The sequence below is a fragment of the Echinops telfairi genome, unplaced genomic scaffold (genome assembly GCF_000313985.2).
Source record: "Echinops telfairi isolate 266 unplaced genomic scaffold, ASM31398v2 ScPeMD7_7469;HRSCAF=8507_1, whole genome shotgun sequence".
Taxonomy (NCBI): domain Eukaryota; kingdom Metazoa; phylum Chordata; class Mammalia; order Afrosoricida; family Tenrecidae; genus Echinops; species Echinops telfairi.
This window is the reverse complement of record NW_022111373.1, coordinates 53,653,677-53,679,490: the sequence shown is the minus strand read 5'-3', so window position 1 is coordinate 53,679,490 and position 25,814 is coordinate 53,653,677. Positions and strand designations below refer to the sequence as shown.

The 25,814-nt window shown below is 40.3% G+C and overlaps 1 non-coding gene across 1 annotated transcript; it reads right to left on the bottom strand.

Annotated features, from left to right (window-relative positions):
• Positions 1-3,586: 3,586 nt before the first annotated feature.
• Positions 3,587-3,716, bottom strand: LOC115873879. The gene has a single exon (XR_004048653.1). It is a non-coding gene; the product is annotated as a small nucleolar RNA SNORA3/SNORA45 family (small nucleolar RNA).
• Positions 3,717-25,814: the final 22,098 nt, after the last annotated feature.

Here is a 25,814-nt window from a genome sequence, read left to right as displayed (position 1 = left end):
TCAATAAAACACTGGTAAACATCTTTCTGGCACCCTCTGTTTTGCGCGAAGATCCACCTGACATCAGCAATGATGGCCCTTTGTTCCATGTGCTCTTCTGAATCTGGCTTGAGTCTCCAGCAGTTCCAAGTTGATTTACTGCTGCAATTAGTTTTCGGTGATCTTCAGCAAGATTTTATTTGCATGTGGTATTCACGTTGGTCTATAATTTCTCCACTTTATTGGATTATCTTTCTTTGGAATGGGCAAGAATATGGATCCCTTCCAGTTGGTTGGTCAAGTAGCTGTCTTCTATAGTTCTTGGCCTAAATGAGCGAACACTGCCAGCAATCGCATCAATTTGCGGAGACATCTCATTTGGTATTCTCTCAACCTGCAGCATAGCCTTTTGCCAGGGCCTTCAGTGCAGCTTGGCTTTCTTTTTTCAATACCATTGGTTCTTGATCAAGTGTTACCTCCTGGAATAGTTCAAGGTCAAACAATTCTTTTTGGTACAGGGCTACTTCGCATTTATGTTCGCGCTGTGTGTCTCTCTTTTTTGTGTTTTCAGATTTCCTCAACATTTTGCAAGTCAAACCTGGAATTTTTTTATTAAGTTCTTTCAGCTTGTGAAATGCTGAGAATGTTCTTTCAATTTCCTATCTTCCTGTCTTTGCACATTTCATTCTTTTACCTTCCTTTGTCTTACGAAGCCACCTACTGGGATTCCTTGTTCAGCTCTTTACTTCATTGGGTCTCCCATCTGCATTAAAAAGCAAGTTTGGAGTACATTGGGACATTTGTTTTCTTGTCTTTTAAATGACATTTTCCTTTGTCTGCTTTTGTCCTTGATGTTACCCCACAACTTGTTTGGTCTTCTGTCATTAGTGTTCAGTGTATCAAATCTGTTCTTGAGATGGTCTCTGGATTCAGTGGGGATATTTCCAAAGCTGTACTTGGGCTCCTGTGAATTATTATTATTTTCTTTCTTTCACTTAAACTTGAAATTATATATAAGCAATTGCTGGCCTTTTTCATATTTAGTTCTTGGCCTTTCTTTAATAATATTGAGCTTCTTCATCATCTCTTTCCACAGACACAGTTGATTTAATTTCTGTGCATTTCATCCTGAAAGGTCCATGTGTATAACCAGTGTTTATGTTGCTGGAAAAAGCGGTTTCTGATGAAGAGGTTAGTGGTCTTTCAAATTTCTATCATGTAATGTGTGATTTTTATTACCAAAGCTATATTTTCCAACTATTGATCCTTACTCACTTTTATTCACTCCAGATTTCATAAACCATTCACCAGTAATTATCAATATATCTTGACTGCATTTTAAATCAAGTTTGGACTGCAGAAGTTGGCAAACATCTTCAATTTCTTCATCTTGACATTGGTGTTGATCCTGAACTTGAATAATAGTAGTACCAACTGGTATTCTTGTAAAAGGGAAACCCAAAATGATTCACTGCTCTTGAGTCATTCTGACTCATAGCAACCCTATAGAACAGAGTAGCATTGTCTCCTTACATTTCTGAGGGTATAAATCTTTATGGGAACAGAAAAACTCTTCTTTCTCCCATGAAGCAGCTGGTGGGCTTGAACTGCTGGTTGTGTTAGGAGCCAAACACACAACCACTACACGACCAGGTCTTCCTTGTAGTGTAAGGATATTCACCATCATGGGTAGCATTTCATTTCAGGATTTATCTTGAAATGTCCTTTTTGACTATGACTGGGAGGCGAGTTCTCTGCCATTTGTCACTCTCAGCACACATACGTGACTGTCCAATTCAAAACGGCCAATACCAATTCTTTTCAGTTCAGTAATGCCGAGGAGATCTATTTTCAAGCAATTCATTTCAATTTGACAACTTTCTTCTTGGCAAGTTTTCCTATATTCACAAGTTGTACAGTTTACATTTTATTATTTACGTATGTTTCCAACGGTCTCATTTTGAGGCATGTCCCATCAGAAAATGAAGGTTCTGAAAGTTTTAGTCTATTAAAGTTAACCCTCCTTTGAAGAGGTAGCTCTTTCCCAACCTTACTTTGTGTGCCTTCCAACCAGTGGGGTGCATCACCCAACATTCCCTGAAGGATCTACTCATAATCATAAAATTTCCACTGGCCCTGGTTTTAGAAATAGATCTCCTGGGGAATTCAGTCTCAGTCTGGAAGCTCCTCTGGAATCCGTCCACTCGGTGCGACCCTGCGGGTATTGGAAATCTCAATGGTAGGGCTGCCAGCCTCACAGCAACATAGAAGCCACCACGTACAACCAACTGACAGACAAGTATTGGTGATTTGCTTACAGAATTTGAAAACTATGAGTAATCTTTACTGTGAATTATAGTGGCAATTACACCATGATAAATTTTAAGAGACAACAATTCACTATTTCTGAAAAACAATTAAATTCTACAATCAAATCGAAGTCAGATATTGGGTAAACACATCTAAAGAATAATCAGATTTTAAATTTTTACACAAAAGAATAGAAAAATGTTTTATCACAAGGCAAGGAATCATAGTCAAATGGAAAACTGTCCATTAGCACATACTTAAGTATCTAAAAATATCAAAAACACTTGCTGATTTGCACAGATATTACAAATTACCCATAATATAATATTTTTGCCTCATATCTTTTACATTATGTTTTATCTTAATAAGCATAGACAAATACCAATTCCTTCTGTCACACTATACTTACAAAGTGAGAAAAAAAGATCAAACTGGGAACTTTGGCAATCTTGAAATAGGATTATAATCTATGGAATTAAAAAAACTAGAAAATGAAAGTAAAAAATAAATGTAACCCTACTACAACTATGCAATCAGAAATCCAAATATGTGACAGGCTATTTGGGAAAAATTTCAATCAACTTACTTGATAATAAGTAAGTTATTTCGCTAGTTAAATCTGTGAACTCAGCTTTTCAACAGGGTCTGTAGATAGGAAGACCAGCATTTCTCTGAAGACGAATGGTCTCACTTTTTCAGCCCAATTGATTTTCTTTGATTTCTTATTTGATAGTAAAACTAGCATTTATAGACTGATCCAATATTTTATTTTAAAGCGTTTCCATCTTTTGTCTTTGTATACAAAGATACATTTTATACACAATCTCAGCCACATTAGGTGTGTCAAATCATTCATTTTTGTTACTGGGACAATGTGAGTTATGTAAATGTGACAAATTATATATTTTTTTATAATTGCCAATTCAGTCATGGATTTCCTTTACATGAAAAGAGCCATTTGAAACATGCACAAAAATATATATTTAAGGAATGAGTTTGAATATATGTTTTTCTCCTTCGGAGTTCAAGTTCACAGTATAAAAGCTCCCAAAGATGTTACTTTATGCCCACATGGAAGAAGCACACCAGCCTGTGTGATCAGGAGGTGTTGATAGGATCAAAGAACAAAAAAACATAGCATTGTGAATGAGGGGGAGTGTGGAGTGGAGACCCAAAGCCCATCTGTAGGCAACTGGACATCCCCTTACAGAAGGGTCACGGTGAGGAGACAAGCCAGTCAGAGTGCAGTATAGCACTGATGAAACACAACTTTCCTCTACTTTTTTTGTCACCCCCCGCATGTCGCTAACCTGGTGACTGACAGTGCCACAAGACGCACAGCCAGTGAATAAGGTCAGCACTTACTCTTCGAGGACTCTAGCGCACCAAGGCAATAACCAGGACCCAAGCGTGACTCTAGCCTCGACTACTCTACTTCTTTAATGCTTCGCCCCCGCCCCATTATCATGATCCCAATTCTACCTTACAAATCCAGCTAGATCACAGCTGGAAACACAGGGAATCCAGGACAGATAAACCCCTCAGGACCAATAATGAGGGTAGCCATATCAGAAGGGTAAGGGTAAGGTGCTGGGAGAAAGGGGGAAGTGATCACAATGATCTACATATAACCCCCTTCCTGGGGGATGGGCAACAGAAAAGTGGGTGAAGGGAGACATCAGACAGTGTAAGACTGATAAAATTATAATAATTTATCAATTATCAAGGGTTTGTGATTGGAGGGAGGGTGGGGAGGAAGGGGAAAAATGAGGAGCTGATGCCAAGGGCTCAAGTAGGAAGAAAATGTTTTGAGAATGATGATGGCAACAAATGTACAAATGTGCTTGACACAATGGATGTATATATTGATTATGATAAGGGTTGTACGAGCCCCCAATAAAATGATTTTTTAAAAGATGTTGCTTTGTACCTTGAATATAATACTAAAATATAATAATATAATATATGTGTACTGCAGTTACTTGGATAGAGAGCTGTGGATTAGGTGTGAATGAAGTATAAAAGAGCTACCTAAAAATATCACAGTTTGATTCTTTGCAAATCCTTTTTTCAGTTACACAATATTAGCACCACGTTAAAAGAAATGCTAAAAATAAAAACCATCAAATTAAACGGTAACTTCTTTATAGAAAAATAACTTTCTTTAGCCTCCTTTGGAATTCTTCCAAAAATTAACATTATACCATTGTGAGCACCCTACATATGCAAATTGAGCAAGCTTTACTTTTTATCTTTTCTTTAAGAAGAAATGAAAATTATTCATATAGTTGTAGTCTATAGAATTCCTAATCACTCCAAATTCCATCCTCCAGAAATAAACTTTAATGTTAGGTGAATACAAAGATAAAAGATGGAAATGTATATAATGTATACTATTCCACATATATATTTATATATATTCCTCATATACATTATATATATAATATGTCTCAAAATGGCTGTTTTGGTTTAAAGGAAATCCATGACTGAATTTGCAATTATAAAAAAGTATAATTCTTCATATTTACATAACTTTCACACATACTGTGGCTGAGATTTTGTATAAAATGTATTTTTGGATACAAAGAAAAAAGATGAAAATGCTTTTTAACACTGCATCAATCTATAAATGCTAGTTTTACTAACAAATAAGAAATCAATGAAAACCAATTAAGCTGAAAAAGAGAAATTATTCATCTTGAGAAAAATGTTGGTCTTCAGAGCAGTGTTTTCTGAAGCTCTTAGCTGCTGTCGAGTCACCCCCTAACGCATAGCAACCCCACACATCAAGGAATAAAATGCTGCCTGATTCTATACTATCTCTATGAGCATATCAGACCGTTGTGATCCGTTGACTTTCACTGGCTGGAAGTAGAGTCATATCTAGCTTCCTAGTCTGTCTTAGTTTGGAAGCACCACTGAAAACTGTTGAGTATCATGGCAACACAGAAGCCATCAGACCATTAGGTGGTGGTTGTTCATGAGGGTCAATGGCAGAGAATTGAACCTGGCTTTCCGGCCTAGAAGGTGAAGATTCGACCATTGAACTACCAATACTTCTTAAGAATTCCTTTAAACAAAAAAAAGAGAATGAGATAACTGTAAGTGGCTTATATCAGGACCCGAACCAAAACTGTCTTGAGCTCTGTTTGTGAAAAGTACGTTAGCACATCAGTGTCTCCTCTCACCACTTTTACCTTTATCACTCAATAGTTCATGTGTGCATACATGCGCACGTTGTGTTTAGAGTGACTTCATATCCCAGATATTTATACGTTCGTATGCTGTTTCCAAACCATGATTTCTATGCTTGCTTAATAATGGATATTTGTGCTGGCTATTTTATTTCAACTCATTCCCTGAACGTAATAATATCTCTTCTCAATTATATTAAAAATATATAATCTCTGGTGGCATAGTGGGTTACAAGTTGTGTTGAAAACCACAAGGTCAGCAGTTTGAACCTACCAACCCTTCTGTAGGAAAAGATGAAGCTTTCTATCCCTCTAAAGAGGTACAATCTTGGAAACCCACAGGAGCAATTCTACCCTGTCCTATATGGTCACTATGAATTGGAATCGACTTCATGGTAGTGTTTCTGAGAAGATCTAAAAAGTTTGAGAATGTTGTCTTTATATTTAAAGGTAATTTTCTTGTGAATGACATTCTTGGATTGTAGTTATTTTTGCCTTTGGAACTTTGAAGACTTAGTTGTACGATGTCTCTGGCATTAAATACTACTAAATAGCTTAAGACAAAGCTAATACCCCACCCGCCTTTACATCACTTCCTCATGTAGGGTACCCATATTTCTTTATCCTTAAGGATTCAACACATGTTTTGCTATTATTTTGTAAAAATTTTTTCTTAGATATAAATGGTCCTTACAATATATGGTTCAACTGTTCTTCAGAAAGTTTTCTTATATATTGCAGTAGGTTTTTTGTTCTCTTTGTATTATTTGGAAACAGCATTTTATGATTGTTGGACCTTTTTTTTTTTCTGCTATGTTTATCATCTTCTCTAAAATCATTTATATATTTGTCTCCTATTTTGGGTTTGTAAGATGCATCCTACAAACTTTATTTTACAATTCTAATATCCTTGTTTTCAGGAGCATATAGTTTAATTTTTATTATCTCTAATGGGGCTTGTGTGTCTGTAATAATTTCTGGTTTTTACTTCATTTTTTCCCTTAAAATTTTCCAGCTTGATTTTCAACTTATATAATTCTATTGTGTCATTTAAAAAATATTTGATTGTCAATTTTCAAAGGAACTTTCTGTGATTTCTTTGAGATACTGGGGGACTATTTTTCTGTAATATTCTCTGTCTCATTCTTCTTTAGATATCTGTTCTTCACTTGCTTTTGTTGATGCTCTTTTCCTTTTAGGTTTGAATCAGAGTTCATAGTTGGTTTCTTTCTGTTGATTAGTTTGATCGTTGGGTTTTGTGTCTTGGCTAGCCAGAATCCTCAGTAATTTGACTTCCCCCATAATGTGAGCTAACATAATGTACACAAATCCAAGATAGATCTGCGTTGAGTAGTGAGCAGCTATGGGAAGACTTAGGGTGGAGTGTTAGGGTAGAGATTTAGGGAGCACTGGTGGTATAGTGGATACATGTTAAACTTCAATCTGTAAGGTGGGTAGTTCAAATCCACCAGCACATGGCTTTCTACTCTCCTAAAGAATTAAGTCTCAGAAACTCAAAGGTGAAGTTCTACCCTGTCCTATAGGGTTTCTATGAGTTGGCACTGACTCGATGGCAGTGAATTTGTAACCCTTACTCAGGTCACAGCCTTTTGATGTCTCCTTGGGGTGGGGTGTGCAGTATAAACAGACAGAGTTATAGATAGATGATGATGATAGATGATGGATAGACAGATAAATAGATAGATGGATGCATAGATAGATAGACAGAGATGATAGATAGATAGATAGATAGATAGATAGATAGATAGATAGATAGATAGATAGATAGAAAGATAGATGATATGGAGAATTCTCTCTCTTTCTACCTGCTAGCCTAGGTCTCACAACTGGCTTCTTTAGACTTGGGCTAGAGGCTTGCCATTTGCCTGTCGACCCTAGGAGCTGTCAGAGGACATTTTGCTTGCTGACCTTGGATTTACTTAACTCTGCCTTCACTGGCCTCAGTCTTTCCACTTCCTGGTTCATCTTCCTGCTTCCTCCTCTGTCATCCCCAGCATGAGGCAAGAGGGCCTGCCAGCTCAGCACTCGTTCCACAGACTGAAGTGGGACTGGGTATGCCCACTCTGTCACTGTGTGGATTGCTTTCTTGATGTAAATTTTGCCTTCTTATACATCTGTATCACCAGTCTTGTTTCCCTGGAGAACCCACCCTAACGTAAGTAGTAATCATTGACTAGGCCTTCTAAATGCCAAGAGTGTTCTGTTTATTTGTGCTCTGTGATTTCTTCAAAGAAACCTTCCTGGAATTGGCTTGCCCTTATTTTATTCTTCAAGAGTTCTTTGAATTCTCGAATCCTGTATATTATGAATCTCCAGTCCAATACTCCAATATTTTGCAACATCAATGGTTTCCACAACTACTACCATGAGCTGGCTGAATCTCATCCCTTTCTCAATGCTGATAAGTCACACTCCTTCAGGCTCCTTGAAAAAGTCTCCACGTTGTGGACTAAGCTTTCACCCACCCCTCCCAAAGTAACATGAAATGCCACTGAAAACACTATTGGGGATTTGCACTTTTGAAACGGAGGACTTAGCAGAGGATCCGCTCTGTTCTCTTCTAGAAAATGCCACATTGCTCTTCCCCTTTGGATGGAGAAATGGTGAATGTTTTCAAAGATAGTATAATTTTTAGGTATTTATCTTGAAATGGTTTTATGTTCTCATGTTAGAGATTATTGTGCTTCTTTTACTCTCCAATTCTGAAATTGAGTCAGCAATGTTCTTTTCTCCTAATTAGGTTTTAGTTCTATTTAAAGGTTCCCTAGGTGCCCATGGCCAAGAACTCTTATATAAATAAAAAATGCAATATCATACTCTGCTCTATTATAATTATCAACTGAGTTGAAGCAAAACCCATTGAGATGACTATTAACTATGATAGAAATATTTAAGTAATGTTTGATCCCCAGGAAGCACTTTAGCATCAGTTCTAAAACAACCTAAAATGTTGGAAAGAGGTAAGCTTCCACATCACCTTTTACAAAAAGAATACTTTTCCAAACCTCAGAATTTTCAATTAGCTCTGTCTGGCTCTCGTCTGCCCTAATTATCTTTGGCACTGAAAAAAGTGGAGGGGGGGCATCTTCTCGGTTCCTTAGCCTCCTCTAGAGTGTTTGTAATTGAAGACTGCCACCGGTGAAAAGGCTATTCTGGCTAGAGCAGGTTGGAATCAATAGGCTTGAATTAAAAAGTGTTTACAAGTATAATATTCTTAGTATGTTTCTTTGTGTGTGTGCCTAAATACTTGACAGTACCAGATATCAAGACATTGTTTTAAACAATTAAACCAGGGCTGAGAGAATAAAACTAATGCTGTTAGGTGTTGTCAAGCAGGCTCCGCCTCATCAGGATGATATGCATAACAGAACGAAACTCCCTACTCCCAGAGCAGCCTCACAACCGGTGTTGTGTTTGAACTCACTGTTGCAGCAGCTACACCAACCCCTCTCATTGTCGGTCTTCTTTTCTCCAGTTCTCTGACTTACCAAGCACGATGTCCCCATCCAAGGCCCCGTCTCTCCTCATGAGACATCCCAAGTACATCACACTAAGTCTTGCCATCCTGCTTCTAAGAAGAGCCTCTGGCTGTGCTTCTTCCAAGATAGATTGATGCATTCCTTTTTCAGCCCCTGGTATATTCAGTATTGTTTACCAACACCGCAATTCACATGCATAACTCCTCCCACGCATGGTTTTCCTTATTTATTGTCCAGACTTTCCTTATTTATCGTGTCCATCTGACACAATAGAAAATACTTGGGGTTTGGTCAGCGACACCCTAGCCCTCAAGAACCAGTTTTCCTCTTTACCACTTTAAAGGGGTCTTTTGTAGCAGAATTGCTCACAATGCAATATGTCCTTTGATTTCTTGACTGCTGCTTTGGTGAGCAAGATTGTAGATACTAGTAAAATGAAATTCTTGATAACGTCAATCCTTTCTCCATTTATCAATATGCTTTTTGTGTCTAATTATGAAGATTTTTTTGTCTTATATTAATTTATAGTCCATACTGAAAGCTGTGGTCTTTGCTCGCCATCAGTAAATGCATCAAGTCCTCTTTACCCCCACAAGCAAGGCTGTGCCATCTGTGTATGGCACATTGTACATAAGCCTTCCTCTAATCCCGATGCCGTGTTCTTCCGCTTCTTGGATTATTTGCTCAGTATGTACACTGAATTAGTAGAGTGAAAAGATACAACCTCAAAACACATCTTTCCTGACCTTTAACTATGCACTATTCCCTTGTTTGGTTGAAACAACTGTCTCTTGGTCTGTGTCTAGTTGGAGGGTGAGTATAATTAAGCATTTTGGAATTCTCATCCTTTGCAATGCTATCCATAGTTTGTTATCAGCCATGCAGTCAAGTGCCATTGCATAGTCAATAAAACACAAGGGAACATATTTCTGATATTTTCTGCTAAATGAAACAGATAAAGTTGATAGCATATGCCTATTTTTCTGTCTAAACTTACTCTCTAAGTGTAAGAATACTTCCAAAAGGGGTCACAGAGTAAAACATTTCTTTGCCTTACCGATTTGACTGAATTTTCTTCTCAGTCATGAAAATCTAAACCATGGGCTCCCCTATTGTATGCTATCTTGTGGTTCATGATATTAGTTTTAAATTAGACATAGTTAAACAACTGTAGCCTTCATGTTGTTTAATCATTGTACAACGTTATCCAATATTTTAGGCCATATAGTTATAATGTTTCAAAGTCATAAATATCTGAAATATTTATAAATGAAATGGCTGTGATGGCATGCTATAATGTAATTTGTAAATATGTGTGTGTGTGTGTGTGTGTGTGTATATATGTATATATATAAATTCTATCAAGGTCTTAAATTATTAACAGTCTTTCAGGGAAAATATCATTAAAGCTAAGTTAGAAAACCTGCAGCAGAATAAGGTTTTTCAGACAAACTATAGATAAATAAGACAAACAAACAAAACAAATTAACAGACCTCATGAGTTTTTGCTCACAGGGAAATCCACACCAAGATTCTAATGAGGATTCTGAGCACACGGCAAGGGAGAATATTTACCTCTGTGAAGGACTGAACTGTCATACACTTGAGTTTGAATTAACTGACATCTCCTCACAGCTCAATTCTACAAATCTTCAGCTGTACATATCGTGCAAGGGAAGGAGCGAGGCGCTAAGAGGTCTAAATGGACATTGAAGCTTGAGTCTCAGGGAGTGGACTCAAGTCAGCTCGCTGCCATCGAGGCAATGCCGACTCATAGTGACCCTGTAAGACAGGGACCAACTGCCCCGGTGGTTTGTCCAGATTCTTCGGGGGAGTAGAAAGGCTGGTCTTTCTCCTGTGGAGCAGCTGGTGATTTCACACCGCTAACCTTGCAGTTGCCAGCCCAACCAGCCCACTACACCACCAGGGTTCCTCTTCCTGGGGAGGGATTACCTTTGTCTAGGTAACTGCAACAGGAGGCAGAAGGCATGGTGCTTTAGAGGTGAACGTAACAGAGAGGCCAGGATATGAACCTCCAGCTGGAAGTCATGGGGAGGTCTCAGACCTCATGTAGCAGTGGGCACCTGAATTGAAGGTCAGATGGGAAGATGGGAGTAGGAAGGGGCATTTGAGATAAAGGGCACAGCACAGTAAATCGTAGAAGCACGAAAGCATTAGCGTATCTGTACGCACAGAAAGCACAGAGTTGCCAAGGGTTAGTGTGGCTAGGCAGTAGTGGAAAGCAGCAAAGTGTTTGTACTTGAAAATGGGCCAGTACTTATTTATAAGAAAAAGTGATTGTCAAGTTTCACTGTACAAAAGGATCACCTAGGAGATCCTACTAAAATTCCAGTTGCCAGTCCCATCCCAAGAGACTTAATGGTCTGAGGTGGTCTGTGAATCTGAATGTTCAAAGCATATTCTAGATCATTCTGATGTGTGTGGTCTATCGACCACCCTTTGAGAAACACCCATGTAGGGTTTTTGAACCAATTCTTTAGATTTAACTTCAGTAATTTTAAGTCATAGAAACTTTATCTATTTTTTGAGTAGCTCTGGAAATTCTGGTTGTTTGCATTTGTATATGGCAGCAACTGTTTTTTTCTAATATGGGAATATATAATGTTCTTTTTTTAAGCCATATAGAAAAAAATTTAATCACATACACACACATAGAGTCTTCCCCTCCAGATTTTAGAAATCTCTCTTCTACCAAAAGCAGTGTTCAGAAAATGTGCTGTGCAAATGCAAGGATTCTGCAGAGTTTGAAGTGTCTGTATTCAGAAGCAGTGTGAGACATCAAATGTTCCGCACATCAGTAGGCCCGCACAGAAAAGAAATTTAAATAAGAGATGAACTCTGCTGTGGGGTGGTAAGGAGGATTTATATGTAATCTGACCTGTCAGTGTTGAGTTGAAAAGGGGTGTGCTCAAGCTTACATAAATCTCCATGCTGCTTTTACTAATTAACATGTGTAAAAAGCTTAGGAAAATTTTCAGCAGGGGTAATGCCTCTCTTTACAACCCTTTATAATTCATTTTTGCTTTTGAGCTTTTTTAATGGTGCCTAGACTCCTGCAGTAGGAATCATATTCTTGAATTTTTTTTGACAGCTTTGCCACATTTTCATCCTTTTGGTGTTTCTTAATTTCAGACTCTGCATTTTGACAGCTCAACCCTGTTGATTAATGCCTCGTAGGAACCCTTATATGGCCTGCCTGTTAGCGATCTAATTTTGTGCTGGAATGCCTGGGTTGGTATGTTGAACCGATTCACCACCCAGGTGGCTGCATTTGGGCTAAATGAGCTGTGAAGGGTTTCATCTTTGCCCATCAGAGTCTTCCGTAGCAGAGCCCCGCGGTATGTAGCCACTGCTTCGACATGATTTGTCACAACCCATCAATAGAAAATAAATTATTGCCATTCTCTCTTGTCAATGGGCCTGTCTTCACTTCAGCTGGCCTAATGATTGGAGGCTCAAAGGGAACATTTCCCATCTTTGTGGAGCGTGGGTACGACCGAACGCACCGCTCCCCTCTGCACCGTGGCCAGTGAAGACACGCGGGGAAAGCAAATTAATTGGCTGTTTTGCACCAGTGATTAGAGTATCACACTTGAAGGCTGCAGAAACCGGTGTGAGGCAAGCAAGAGGCGGTCGGTTCTGACTTTTATTTGCTTAGTGCAACATGATTAGCAATGGCTTCATTCAAGGTGCATGCGCTTGCTGCTGCAGACGAAAATCTTCATAATATAATGATGCTGCCTACTTCCAAGCTGATAAACATGTTCCAGGTGAAAATAAAAAATCTCTTTGGGAAGGAGGCAAATGAGGAGATGTAACAGAGAACTCATCAAATGGCTTCAGAGTCATTCTTATGTCTGGCACTTTTGAAAATTATATTCCCAGGAAACCCACTCTGCCAGCTATATTTGCAGAATGTAGAGGTGGTAATTGTGTCAGTTCAGGAGACAATGGATAAAAGGACCCAAGGAACAACAAGAAGTAGAAGGTGACACCTTTCAATGAACTAACTAGAAATGAGCTTGCTTTAAAAGAAACAAAAGCCACTTCTTTTTTTAACCAACTACAGAAAGAGCAAGGAAGTAAAAGATAGAGTGGCAGGGCATCAAATCAGATCTCATAATTAAATTCAGAGATAGCATGGATCAAAGTGGAAATGGTATTAAAAAAAATTAGATCTATGGTGTGAATTTGAGTTTCACTGTTAACGGCTTGGCCTGGAGTATAATGACAAAGGCTTAATCTAGCAGGATAATCAACAATGATGCAGTGTACAAGTGAAAGAATTCCTGACACTGTAATTATTTCAAACATGATAGTGTTTGAGATTTTAGTCATGTCTTCAAAGTGAACAATTTTTATTCATGTACCACCCACTCTGCCACCACCAACGGATAAGGGGAGTCAGGGTGGGATACAGCAAAAAGCAACGGCCAACAAAAATCAAAATTGGAGTTTCTAACATCTCTGCGTGGCGAATGATTCCCCATCACATCGTCCTCTCTTTAATCCACACAAATGTTAAGGACCCAACTAATCTTTGAACAATGTACCGTTTAAAAATCATATTAGTGTCATTTCATGTTCACTTAGTTTAGGTATGACTTCGCTTCTGCTATGGAAGGTGGTCCCCAGGTTTAAGGGCAGTAAAGATAACGAGAACAATGATCAGGATGGCCCAGGACTGTTTTGTATCAGGTCACTATGAGTGGGAACTGACTTGAGGGCACCAACAACTACTTGGTACCAATGATGCAAACACATGGAAATTGCTCCCTGTATCATAAACATTTTGGTTTACCAAATTCTTGGAAGTTTTCCTCCTCTACCACTCTTTCTTACTAGCATGAATTACTGCCTTCTAGTATTTGGAGAAATAAATTTCTATGACTTCTTAAGTTACCCTTTCTGCTTCCGGACTAGGTTTTCATGGTATCCCGGCCATATCCTTGAATCTCCTTAGCAGACCGTTAACCGTGGGTGCTTCAGGCCTTATTTTTCGTTACCTCTACTGTAATTCCAGCCTCCTCTACTTAAGTCCACCACTCTAGTGGCATCACTTGTCTGGGATAGGAAATTTGGAAGACAGGTACTGGCCAACTGATAATAAGATCTATATTTGTACCCACCCCAAAGAAAGTTGGCTCAACAGAATGTGCGTCAATCCATCTGGTTGAGGAATTTCCTCTTTTTTTTTTTTTTACTGCCCCTCTACTATACTAGGAATGATGTCTTTCTCTAGGGATGGGTCTCTCCTGACAACATGTCCAAAGCACACAGAAGTGCTGAAATAAAGAGATGACATCTCATAATCTTTATTCTATGGAATATTCTGGCTGTACTTCTCCCAAGACAGTTTTGTGTGTTCTGGTAGCAGTCACTGATACTTTCAACATTCTTTGCCAGCACCACGATGCAAAAGTGTGGATTCTTCTTCACACTTTGTTGCTTGATGTTCCACTTTCACATGAACATGAGGCAATTGAAAATACCACGGCTTGAGGCAGGCCTGTCTCAGTCCTCTAAGTAACTCCCCATAAAGGTTACAGTCTAGGGAACCCTATGGAGCAGTTCTACTCCATCATATAGGGTCACTGTGGGTTGGACTCAATGAGACAACAGCCACAGTAGAAGCAACAACAACAAAACAACAACAACAAGACTTCTTCAATTAATAGTGGGCCATCGTTACCTCTGGCTAAAATAACTGCAATAGGGAATTCCAAGTTGATTTTCCCATCTCTTATCTTATTCACCTTCCAGTCCTGGCTCCACCCTTTAGCCTGTAGAAAAAGAAAACTTTCTACAGGCTAATCTGGTCATTTCCCTATCTAAAACCTTTCAACGATTTCCCACAATCCTCTGAATAAATACATCTTCTTTTTGTGATACACAAAGGTCATCATGATGTGCGCCCTCCCCGCTTTTACCTTCTTAACCCCTCAACTGTGCATTAGAAAACAATGACCACATTGTCTATATCTTTGAAAGGGCCATGCTCTTTCTCAACTTAAATGATACAGGTGCTGTTTTCTGGTTGGCAACATGTTTTGCTCCTTTGTCTTCTCTTCCCCCTCCCTCCTCCCTTCTCTTGCCCTTCAATTCTCAGTGGAGAGCTCGGTCCACTGTGAAGTCTTTGCTGTTGCTACCCACCTGGCTTGAGTGTCTCTTCTGTGTTTTAGGCAAGACCCATCCTTCTCTGACCCTGGTATTTATCACGCTGGACTGTAATTCCCTCGCGATTTGTCTACACACAGTCCTCTAAACTCTCAAAGGGCAGGCACTGTGTCTGTGCCCATCTAGTTTAGTGCCAGAGTACCTGGGGACATCACACTTTCCACGATTGTTTTTAATGAAGGAATGAATGTGTGCCTACATGAGTGAATGAATGGACACATGAACTGTGTCTCTGTTTCCCTTGAAAGGAGTATGAAGAATGGGAAAGAGGAGGGACTAATACATGGTAGACCGTTCCCTCCCATTCAAGTGACTGGCAACGTATCTACTTGAAAGGAAATGGATATAAAGCCTTCAAAAGAAGAAAAGAAAAGGAAGTCCTTTAAAATTGCCTCGTTCTGCCAGGCAAACTGGTGATGCAAGAGAATCTCCTTTCCATTTTGGCCTGGTCTCTCATCCACATCCACATCCACAGCGATTCTGCCATCGCCTGTCCCTAATCAGGTGCCTTGAGGGCCCCTGCTGAGCTTAGTTGCTCAGGGACCTCTACCCTGGCGGCCTGGGATGCTGCCTCCTCTAAGAAATTCCCTGGGTCTTGGCTAGCTTGTCTCTCACTTTAATCAAACCCTCTTCTTCCCACCTTTCTCTGTGAAAAATGACCCTAGCTGATGTGCTAATGGTTCCTAATGACCTAAAGAATTGCTTCAGCCCTGTAGGAGATAAAATGTCTCAATTCAATGGAAAGAGAGCCACAAATACTTAGACAACTGGAAAACTACTGAGTGTTAGGACATCTTTCAAATAATAATCTTTGCAAATAATATTCTCTAGCTACCGCCTCTCCTTAAGTTGAGTGTTAGGGCCTGTCCAGGGTTTTGCTAAAGGAAAATAATTCGAGCATTTTGACTTTGGGGCATGCATGCAATCCTCGATCAAGATAATCTAACTCAAATGTTAGGGTGACATGAACTGGCTCCTCTCTTTCTACTGAGAAATCCACGAATAAAGGGAAATGGCCAAACAATTCCAAAGAGAAAGAGAAAGGAATGAGAATGGTGACTTTTCAAGCTACCAGAAGATATCAGGTGACAAATGTTGAGGGAATTAAAAGGAATGACCTTGAAGGAAAACGGAAAAAAGGTTTAAAAATGGCAGCTAGTAGATATATGGGCAGAGTGGAAGAGAAGCGTGAATTCATTGCTGCAGGACGACAGAAACTGATGAAAGTCGTGAGGAATGGACCGAGTGTGTAGAGAACAGAGGATGTTTGTCTGGCAGGTACATTTTATGTAAGTGGAGGAGAGATCAATGTGAGCAGCATTCGAGGGTGAATAAAGGGAGGGCCAATGGCTGAGCCAAGGAGAAAAGGGGTTCCGAAAGTAGCACAGAACATGGAACATTTGACCTTGGACTTGGTGGTGCAGAGTTTAATATTTTTAAACATGGAGAAGTTGCAATATCGATAAAGTAGGTAAAGATATATGTCGGTCTGCAGTTAAACATGAGAAGATGATAGGCAAGATTTAAGCATTAAAGTCACTGCTGTTTTTATTATTATTAATCTCATTCGCTTAAGCAGTTGTTAGGTGCTGTTGCGTTGGTTCTGAGCTCTGAGCACAATTGAATGAAGCATCCTCCAAGCTTGTGTCGTGCTAACAACTGGTCCAGTCGTTGAGCCCATTGGAGCTATGATGCCAGTCTGCCAGGAGGAGCTTCCTCCTTGTTGCTGATCCTCTTTTCTGCCAATTGTGATGTCCTCTTCTCTCAGGAGGGGCTGGTCCCTCCTGATAACACGTCCAAAGGATGTGAGACCAAATCTTGCCATCCTCGCTGTTAAGGAGCATTCTGGTTTTACTTTTTCCAAGAAAGCTCTATTTATTCTCCTGGTAGGCCATGGTATATTTCACAGTCCTCACCAACATCAGAACCCCAAGCCACATACTCTTCTTCGGCCTTCCTTCCTCAGGGCTCGATTCTTGCATCCACACAAGATGATTTAAAAGACCAGGGCTTTGGTCAGGCTCACCTGAGTCTTCAAAGTGACGTCTTTGCTTTTAACACTTTAAAGAGATTGTTTTTTGTAGACCGATTTCTAGGAAAATATATATATTTTTTGGCTTTACTGGCTGCTGCTTCCATGATCACTGATCGTGGACCCCAGGAATATGAAATCCTTGACAATGTCCATCTTTTCCTCATTTACCACGATGCTCTCGATTGGCCGGGTTTTGAGTGTTTGCTTTACGTTGAGCTGTCATCAGATGGAAGTCTGCGCTCTTTGATCTTCCTCAGGAAGTGGTTCAAGTCCTCTTTGCTTTGCCGAAGTAGTATCCTTAATATTTCTCTCTTCTCAATCTCCTGCCTTCCTCTTCTTTCATTCCTTTTAATTGTGTCATTTAGCTATTTTGTTTTATAAGTTATATTTCAAGGCTATCTTACCTCCAGGTACCTACGCCCTTGACTCTTTTCCTTCTCTGATATGCTTCTTGTGAAAACTGGGTCCCAGTGCAGAGCACCTGTTCTGGTGCTCACACAGTGAGCTCTTACTTGGCCCAATTAAACAGACACCTTTTATTCTTAATCTAACTGGGTCTTGCTGCCCTTTAACCGGATACTAGTTCTTCTTTAATGGAACTCTCTCCTCCCTTGCCCTTTCCCCCCTAGTGCCCTGTCCCTGTCCCAGCATTCTTCTTAGCTCTTCCTCCAATGTCTCTAATATTGCGGGCCCATGGAAGTTCTCTACTCTACTACACTTCGCTTTTCCACTCTCTCTTGCCATCACATCTCATTACCTTGTACCACGCAGGCCCCTGAAAATCCTCCAGGGCTCCTACAACTCAGACTTGTCTGAAAAGCCATTTTAGAAATTTAAATTAGCTGGTCCATTAGACACCAAGTAGCTATGTCTTGGTTCTCTACCAGTATAGGGACCAGAGAGCAGGTAAGAATGTACAGTGAAGACAAAGGGTTAGGAAGATCACGCTAGCAGCAGATTATTAACCTGGGAGACAGACATTGAGTTGGAGACTGTGGGGTGAGGAATGGAGGTGTAGCGGCAAGCATAGAGAAGAAGGGACATTTGCGAAAATCTGTTGGGAGGAGCCTTAGTTGGGGTTGATTCCATTCTACTGAAGTAGAAGATCTTTTAGTTGCTGCTCATTAGGCTTTTAAAATAACTTTTTTTGAAAAAAAAACAATGCTTTCAACACTGGCCAGAGGAATGAAGTGATTAGCTTGCGGTTATTTTTGTTAGCTGTAGTCAACAGAATGCCAGGCCTATCTCCCAAAGTGCCTTGAGATGGGTTGGAACTACCAACTTTCTGGCTAGTAGTTGCATGCTGAAGGGTGTGTGCCACCCGGGAGCTTGTGGCAATAGGAGGTGAGTTAGTATCTGCCTCATTCTGGAAGAGCTTGGGCCAGGCCTGCCACATTCCCATATACTCGTAGAAGGCTGTCAGTCCGGAGCAGATTAACATAGGATTCCTGGTGGTATAGTGCGTATGCATTCATTTGAAACCACCAGCTGCTTCGAGGTAGAAAGACAAGGCTTTCTACTTCCATAAAGACTTAGAGTCTCAGAAACCCACAGGGGCAGTCCTACCCTGTCCTATAGGGTTGCTATGAGTGGAATTGGCTCGATGGCAGTGAGTTTAGTTTTTGTTTATTTTGGTCACTTCCTCTTTATAGGAAATATTCACAAGCATGTTCTCTAACAACTTTCTTACAGAGGAGAGTAATAGGCTAGGTAAGCTACAAAGGAAGAGCAAATAGCTGACTGATGTTTGACAAACTTCTAATATTACCCCCTTTTTTGATGACCGTATAGGAGAATCGGAAAGTTCAGAAACAGATTAGATTGAAATCTATATTTTAATCCTCCGGTTGCCAAATTTCCACAAATCTGTGTTAAATAAACAACTCTAACCAGGCCCCCATTTACCCATTTACTCTTGAAATATTGTGATTATCTTCACTTTCAATTTTGCAGCTGTGTGAAATGAGTCCCATCAAAGGAAAAGCAACGTGACATGTCCATGTTGACATCAAAGGCAGAGGCGAGCATTGCAAAGGATCTGTTTTTCTTGTACCGTATCTCTACATGCAGGAGTTGAGTTAGAGGCAACTATTCAAACAATTTGGAGCTCAAATATCTAGATAGCTGAAGGAAATACTTCACACTGAAATAATTCACCAGCTCCTTCATTTTCTATTTTATTTGGTGAGCACAGACAGTTGCAAATGACTTAAATGTCATTTTCCAATGCCTTAAAAGTGAAATAAATCGCAAACTATTATAATGAAAGAACTTAGCAAGAGGGAAAACAGACTTCACTCTTTCCAACGCAGATTCTCTGATGTGTCTTTTGCACAGCTTCTGTGACCAGGAGTCCTGGTGGCACCGTAGTTAAGTGCTTAGCTGCTAACAGACAGACTGGTGGTTCCAATGTGCCCAGGGTCTCCATAGGAAAAAGACCTATCTGGTAGTCTACTTCCATCACCAGGGTAGCCTAGAAAACCTTTAGGTAGATTCTTCCCTGTCTCATAGGGCTGTTGTAAGGTGAAATCTTCTCAATGGCCTTATAATAGTACCATCTTCTACTATAACTGAGCAAAACCGAACACTTGTTGCGGAGTTGATTCTGCCTCAGCGTCCCCTAGAGCCCCCCAGGGTTCTCTTGGCTGTGGAAGTAGGGCACCATCCCTGTCTTCTGTTGCACCAGTGGGTGGGGGTAGACCATGAACCTTTAGTTTCGCAGTCCAGGGCAAACCGTTTGCGCCACCCAGGGACTTTTAGAACGCCACAAACGAGGAGCCATGAAGACTAAGCTTCCACGGTTACCACAAAACTGGCAGTAAGTACAGCCCTGTGGCCAAATATCCTCCATGTATACTCAGCATCCTCATGGGCTGAACCACTGGCCCACTGACCAGCATTTCTCCTTATACGTTACACATGCACATACTATATACATCTATGTACATACTGTGTGGTTGATAGCCGCTGACAAGTCGGTCCCAACTTATGGTGATCCCAGGCCTCGTGAAACAAAATGCTTTCTAGTGTTATGTTAGTCCTCTGATTGGTTGCTGATTGGACCGTTGTGATCTGTAAGGTTATCACTGGCTGATTTTCAAAATTAAAATCACCAGGCCTTTCTTCCTTGTCCATCTTTGTCTGGAAGCTCTATGGAAAATTTTCAGCATCTTAGCAACATGTGCCAGCCTCCACTGATAGATGAGCAGTGGTTATGAATGATGTATATTGGCTGGGGATTGGACCTGGGTTTCTTGCATGAAATACCAGTGCCTCAAATGCAAACTACAAAAAGCAAAAACAAACCTGTTGTCAAGAAGTCAATCCTGAATCATAGCAACCCATAATGTAGATGGGCCTATATTAAAAAGCAGCACACCAGCCTGCGCGATCATGAGGTGTGGACCAAATCAGGTACTAGGCATCTGAAGACCCCCCCAAACAAAGATATATATTGCTGAGAACGAGAGGCATCAGAGCAGAGATGCAAAACCCACCTGTAGACAATGGGACATCCCCTCACAGAAGGGTCATGAGAAAGGGATGAGTCAACCAGGGCGCAGGATAACACCGATGTAAGACACAATATTCCTCTGGTTCTTTGAGGCTTCCTCATGCCCCACCCTCATAATGCCAGTCCTGTCTTTCAGTTCTCACTAGACCAGAGCAAGTACACTTGTACAATAAGAGCTCAAGACACACGGAATCCAGGTCAGATAAATCCCTCAGAACAGAAACAGGAGTCGTGAGACCAGGAGGGTAGGAGGAAGGTGGGAGGAGGAGGGGAGGAAGGGGGAACCAATCATTATCCCCTCAGGGGGACAAACAACAGAAACTATGGGGGGGTGTCAGTGTAAGATATGAAAGTAATAATAATCTAGAGTTGATATTGAGCGCTCAACTAGATAGTTATGTTTGGAAAATGATGTTGGCAACGTATGTACAAATAATGCTTGATAGAATTGATGTATGGATTGTTTTAAGAGCTAAAAGAGCCCCCTATAAAATGATCTTTAAAAAGAGGTTGCTCTTAATTTAATTTTTAATTAATTTAATTAATCTTACTAGAGAATTATTAGACCAGGGTAAAGAATATAAAACTACAGACTACAGAGCGCAGCTTTGCTCTTTATATGTTTAGATACCAGTCTTTGCCTTCTTTTAAAGGGACAAACAAATGGAGTAGGACGTTTAAGGAGTGGCTCTTCAGAACATGGGGACATATATTGGTCTGGAAGGACACGCCACTAAGGGGTTGTATGAATTGTGGTAAGAATTACAAACAAGACAGATTTTCTTATTGAAACAAGAAAGTGGGAATGTTACACACATATGTAGAATCGGTTCTTAGTTATATGGGGTTCATTAATTCAAGGTAATGATATCCAGGGAATATTGGATCTAAATGATATTTGGTTACAAAATTTTCACACAATGGAATAACAAGAGAACACTTCACATATGAACAGTATATAGATATTTTCCGAATAAAACACTATTAGTAACTCCCAAGCTATAAGGTGAAAGATGTGGGTCTACAATGGAAGCCTTATACCTCTATTCCTATCTCATTACCATATCAAAAATAATCCAGCATATAGTGTGTGTGTATGTCTGTGTGTACATGAGGGGGCTTCAAAAAGTTCATGGAAAATGCAATTAATATAATACTTTTTTTCCATGAACTTCTTGGGGGAAAAATCATATATGCACACATACATAATGAAAGAGAACACACAAGCACAAGTGAGCCCCAGTCATGCTATGACTTTCTTTAAGGGTGGCAGTTCAAAGCTACTAGAGACTCCATGGGAGAAAGATGAGGCTGTCTGCCCCGGAGGAGTGACCGTCTCAGAAATCCTAGATGGAGTCACTGAGATGGCGTTTACTCTATGGCAATAGGTTAGTCGTATGTGTGGACATTATACTACAGAACATACAAACAACGTATGAGCAATAATAACATTCTTTAGAAATGATTCAAATGAATGCTTTTGGAATCCTTAGCTTTACTTTCCAAACGCCAATGCTGTCTCCTAACGTTTGCTTTTGTTTATACTTCTGCCCCCGTGCTCCAGTCGCAGTTGCTGTTTGCTTCCTACCTCCCACTCCGCTCCTCCCTCTAGGGGGGTTCCAATCTCCCTGCTTTGGGAAAGTCTGGGTCTCCTCAACTGGGTGAGGGGCTGTTCTCCACCCCACAGCATTCCAAGCATGTCTTCAGAAATCACAATCCTGGAGAGGAGTCGTCTCCTTCTAAGTGAGTTGAGGGCAGAGTGTGCGTAACTTTTCATCTGTTTAGTCTCCTGCTTTGGCAGAGTCACTCAGCAGGCACCCCAGGAATGGTGGTTAGACTACATCAAACGGCAGCATCAAACATTCCAGAAGCACTCTGAGAAAAAGAGGAGCCTGTTCACACACCTGGGCTCTGCTTCAATTGAGAAGTGTGGCCCTGAAAGACGCTCCAGGTATCTTGCCCCTGAACTTTAATTTGTAATCCACAACCAGATTCTTTCCAAGTTTATCTGCTAAAATCCCACCAATGATTCCCTAGCTCTATCACATGACCTCTCTCAATGAACTCACTTCTTATTCTCCAACAGGGTATTATCCTTTTGTCTTCAATGCATAGCTTTTTTTTAATGATATTTTCTTTTGATGATACCCTAAGGAGAAAAGATTGATGTTGGCAAGGATTGCATTTTCCTTGGATCCACAGTCAAGGAAGCAGCAATTAAGGAACCAGGTGACACACTGCACAGGGAAAACATGCTTCTCAGGACCTCTTTAAAGTGATGTAAAATGTCACTTCGAGGACTAAGGTGCTCCTGGTCCAAACCATGGTATTTTCTTTTTTTATTATTAATCATTTTATTGGGGGCCCGTACAACTCTTATCACAAACCATCCATCCATCCATTGTGTCAAGCACATTTGTACACTTGTTGCCCTCATCATTTTCAAAACATTTTCTTTCTACTTGAGCCCTTGGTATCAGCTCCTCATTTTCTCCCTTCCATCCCTACCCTCCCTCCTTCATGAGCCCTTGATAACTTATGAATTATTATTATTTTTAAAACCCCCTCCCAGGGGAATGGAGAACAGAAAAGTGGGTAAAGGGTGACATCAGTCGGTATAAGACAAACCGTGACATTTTCAATCACTTCATATGCATGTGAAAGTAGGTCAATGAATAAGGGAGACCAGAGAACTGATGCATTCAAATCAATTTGATGGTATTGATGAAGAATATGTAAGGTATCATGGGCTGTCAGAAAACCTAATAAATCTATCTTGGAAAGTTCCTGGTGGCACAGTGGCTACCCATTGGGTTGCTAATCGCAACATTGGCAGTTCAAAACCATTAGCCGCTTCATGGGAGAAAGATAAGGCTTTCTATTCCTGTAAAGAGCTACAGTTTCAGAAACCTGAACGGGCAGGTCTACTCTGTCCTACAGGGTTGCTGTCAGACAGAATCAACTCGATAGCAGTGAATTCTTTGTGTGTGTGTGTGTGTGTGTGTGTGTGTGCATGTGCACTTGGAAACATAGATACACCAGACTGAACTACAATTCATTAACTTTTGGCCGATCCATTTGTGTTTGTGTTTGACATTTTATATGCCCCTCCAATTTTTTTCACTAATTTAATTTGAAAAAACAAAATAACAATCAGGTAGGCTATTAGAATTCTTATGACTTAATTGCTCTCTTCTAATTAAATTAAGGGCTGGGTTTTTAATCCTCTCAGGTGAGGGGGGATGTTTTTATTGCTTATCCCTCCATACAGTGTTAGTCAAAGGGTGCTGTCCAGTGTGGCCCATGTGTGGAGCCTGTCAGGATTTCAGAAGAGAGACTTCACATAGTCTAGAGTCCTGTGGTTCTGACGGGTAAGCATTGCACGAAGCACGAAGTTGACTGCTCAAACTCAAGAGTCACTCCTTGAGAGAAAAATGAGGCTGTCTGTCCCTGTAATGTTTTATAGCCTTAGAAACTCTATTATCAGGTTACTACGAGTCAGAACTGACTAGATGGCTGTGGGTTTCCTTTTGGGGTTCTCCACCTGTTCTCCACCTGCTCACTTCCTTGGTCTACCCTGGGAGCTGCCACGGGAAAAGTCATTCCCCTCCAATCCAGAAGCATTTATTGACTATGAGTAAATTATGTGTACCTCTGGCTGGTGCCTATACAGATGGGCTAAAAGATCCACTAAGTCATGTGATAAGGATTATTTCTTTCAAATCAGACACAGAAATGTGTGCAGCACCATCCTCAGCTATATCTGATGCAAGAGATAGGCTATCCTGAGCCACAGTCTTTCCAGGAAACTGCCCTGAGAGGCAAGAACGAGAGAGAGCTCTGGGAAGACGTCTCTGAAGACTGGGCAAAGGGCTGAGTAACCAAGGACGGGGAGAACATTATAGTCTCTGCTCATCTGCCAGCCACAGAGCTATTCTATGACCAAGAGCCTTGAGCGCAATTCTTTGACTGCTTGAGTTTTTAAGCTCTCAGGGTCATGGAAAGTTAGGTAGCTCCTTACTCTTTGAGATGAGACATCCATCTTCTATTTTTGGGAAAGTGCCTCCTCTCTTTTAAGGAGCAATGCATAGATCCCTTTCCTCCTCATTCTCCACTAGGACCCTCATCTTTTGGTGAAATCAAGGTTCTTTGTTCAGAAAGAATGCATATAAAGGTTGAGACATGAGGTATACGACATGTTAGACATTGTATTTGCATCTCCTCCTCCTTCTTTGTCCTTTCCTTCTTCCCAGCCTTTGCTTATGAGTTCAAGGTTCATCTGTGAAGTGTATCTTTGATGACATCACCTCTTCACTTCCACTTCGTACACGCAGTTTCTTTTTTCTTTCAATTCATCTTGAGCGACCCAGAATTAATTGCTATAAAGCACTTGGACCTTAAAAGGAACCTTAAAAGTCATCTATTACAAACTCTATACAGACTCCCTGAAGTCTTGCTCCAAGGAAGACAACTCACTCACACTGAAAAGCTGCCTGCTTTACTAACTGGATAAAAGAGCAATCATGCCGATCAACAATGGGACAAGGTTCAAGGAGATCCTTAGGGTTCTTTCAGGAAAACTAGGCATATTGAGAGTATCAACAGATACTTTCTCATTTCTAATGTTGTCAAACCCAGTGCTACATTGATGGTGCCCAGAATTCACTTAAGATTTCATTCATTAATTTAGGTAAAGCAAGAAGAAAAAGGAGAGAGGGTGGCATAATGGTAGAATGCAGATATGCTTGCCTTTGTAAAAAATCAGGTAGGATCATTTATTTATACTATATATAAGCGTTGATCCCATTTAATTTTTGAATCAACAAACACAATTGTTTAATGATGGCAAGAGTTGGACAGAAGCAAAGCAAAACAAACCAGGAACTTAGGTAACAAGAATGTCTCTAAAAATGAGAAGCTAACCTGGAAAAGCACAACAAAATAAGCTAAACAGCCCTCTGTAGCCAGTGACATGATCGCCACTACATGTATCTAGGCAAAGGTGCAATCTTGAAGAACTGACTCTCTACAATTCTAAAAGCTTGGCTCAGTGTAATTGGCCAGCATTTTATTTATTTTCCTAT